General features: G+C 43.7%; 1 non-coding gene across 1 annotated transcript; it reads right to left on the bottom strand.

Annotated features, from left to right (window-relative positions):
• TRNAS-GCU lies at positions 1 to 82 on the bottom strand. Its single transcript has one exon. It is a non-coding gene; the product is annotated as a tRNA-Ser (tRNA).
• Positions 83 to 2,494: the final 2,412 nt, after the last annotated feature.

Genomic DNA, 2,494 nt, shown 5'->3' with positions numbered 1-2,494 from the left:
CGACGAGGATGGGATTCGAACCCACGCGTGCAGAGCACAATGGATTAGCAGTCCATCGCCTTAACCACTCGGCCACCTCGTCACAGACGAGACTTTTTTTATTCAACTTCTTCCTGCAGTACTTCCAGGCGTTTTATAGCAATGCATCTAATCGCTCTTTTCCTGGATTAATCGTCACAACCACAGTGTGAGTCAGGTGTCAAAGTATATTTCACAGCCACCACAAAACTGATGCACAACACTTGGAGTGGTGAATTTACTTGGCAAATACCTGATAACAGGTGGAACCAGGCCTGACACACGTTGTTGGACACAAGCCAACCCTGGCTGGCCGACTCAGCTCTGCGTGCCGGGGAGACACACACCCGGACGTTCACAGGGTCCCTCCGCCGCTGCATTCTGCATTCGAGGGACTGATTTCCCCACCTCCTGATCAGAAATCCCCGGATTCCCGTTTTCTGAGTGGTACAAGAATCCCGGCTCTGCGATTCCTTTCCATTTGCTTTTGTGATACGCCCGCCAGCCTGGAGACGCCCTCATTTGTCTTTTGTTATCCACTTTAGGACTTGGCATTGATCAGTCTATGAAAAATCAGCAACGCATGAGAACGTGTTTTGGAAAAATGTAGACAAGAGAAAGAGCCCCAATGGGAAGATACTTGTATCATAGCGCAAGAGCGGCTTAGCTTGACTACTATTAACGCTGGGAAGGGCCGGTGGGGCGGGTAATCCCTGATGCAGGAGGCAGGGTGCAGGTGCTGGTTGTGGCTCTTTCCTAAGCCCCACTAGGGAGGCCGGACTGAGTAACCCCTAATGTCCCCTGCAGCTCTGACAACCTCTGTGATAAAATAACCATCAAGAATCCCGGGGGCCCAGGTTCGATCCCTGGTGGGGCAAATAAGATCCCACAAGCCGCACGGCGCGGCAAAAAAACAAAAACAAAAAACCTCTTCCACTCGTGAGAGTTTGTGTACTTTTAAATATTTAGTGCAGAATTTTGGAGGTTGAATTGTTCTTTTCTACAAAAATGTTGTTGCCTTTTTCCTCTCTACGAAATCTCTTAGCTCTGTTCTCAGCTTTGTTGGGAGCGACTCTTCTCTCTCACCCCAGTTCACCGAATTTCAAAATATCTTCGATCAGCACAAAACCTTTAGAGGTACTTCATCCGCAATACTGAATGAAACAATATTTGTTCCTTTGAGTATTGTTACACTTTGAGTCATCCGCTACCACTCACACTTACCTTTCAGAGACTCAAAGGCAAGCTCATTTCACACCAGTGACTTCAGAACTGTTCCTAGTGGAAGCCTCGAGCGGGGGCGGGGGGGGGGAGGGGGGCGGGGGTGGGTTTCTGCAGTTAACTAAGAGCTTCGGTGAAGTTTGACTTAGACCACTCTCGCTACAGCAAGAGGGCAGGGAATGTATTTGTTTTGGTCTTAATACACCAGTGTCCGTGTAAGCAAACGATAACTATTGTTAACAGATTTAATACCAAATCTAAGCCTTAGAATTAAGGCTCCTAGAAAGGATATTTTCAATTAATTAAAACTTTTGGGTTAATAATACTATTTTTTAAAAAACCATAAGGTTACGATGAGTATTAAATTAGTTAACATCAGTGAAATGCTTAGAAAATTGTCTTGCACGTGGATGGATCTAGAGACTGTCATACAGAGTGAAGTAAGTCAGAAAGAGAAAAACAAATATCGTATATTAACGCATATATGTGGAACCTAGAAAAATGGTACAGATGAACCGGTCTGAAGGGCAGAAATAGAGACACAGATGTAGAGAACAAACGTATGGACACCAAGGGGGGAAAGCGGCGGGGGGGGGGGGGGCGGGGCGGGGGGGTGTGATGAACTGGGAGATTGGGATTGACATGTATACAGTGATGTGTATAAAATGGATGACTAATAAGAACCTGCTGTATAAAAAAATAAATAAAATTCAAAAATTCAAAAAAAAGATTTAAAAAATTGTCTTGCAAATAGTAATTGCTGTGTAAATCATTTGATATTATGGTAGTTGTTTTTATTACTAACAAAATAAATAAGACACTAATAATTAATTACCTGAAATTGTATTCAACACGAAAAGAAAACCCAGTAGGGGGAAAAAACAAAACAAAATAAAACAAAACAAAAAACAAACAAACAAACCCATGTATGGTCGGAATTCCGTGGCGGTCCAGTGGTTAGGACTCGGCGCTTTCACTGCCATGGCCAGGGTCCCATCCCGCAAGCCGCGGCGCGGCAAAACAAACAAAAAAAGAAACAAACAAACAAAACCCAAAACACTTATGGTCAATTCACAAAAGGAAATCAAATGGTTAATAAATGTAACTGAGGATGCTCCACCTAACTCATGTAAGGACGTGCCATTTAAAGCAATAATATATCATTCTCCTTCTCCTACTCCCACTTTAGATTTCTGAAATATTGTCCATGCGAGCGTAAATCGGCCCAATCAGACTGAAGGACAATTGCATAAGA

Source organism: Balaenoptera musculus, chromosome 11, assembly GCF_009873245.2.
Source record: "Balaenoptera musculus isolate JJ_BM4_2016_0621 chromosome 11, mBalMus1.pri.v3, whole genome shotgun sequence".
Lineage (NCBI taxonomy): Eukaryota > Metazoa > Chordata > Mammalia > Artiodactyla > Balaenopteridae > Balaenoptera > Balaenoptera musculus.
The sequence above is the reverse complement of the archived record's forward strand: the minus strand, read 5'-3'. Positions and strand labels throughout refer to the sequence as shown.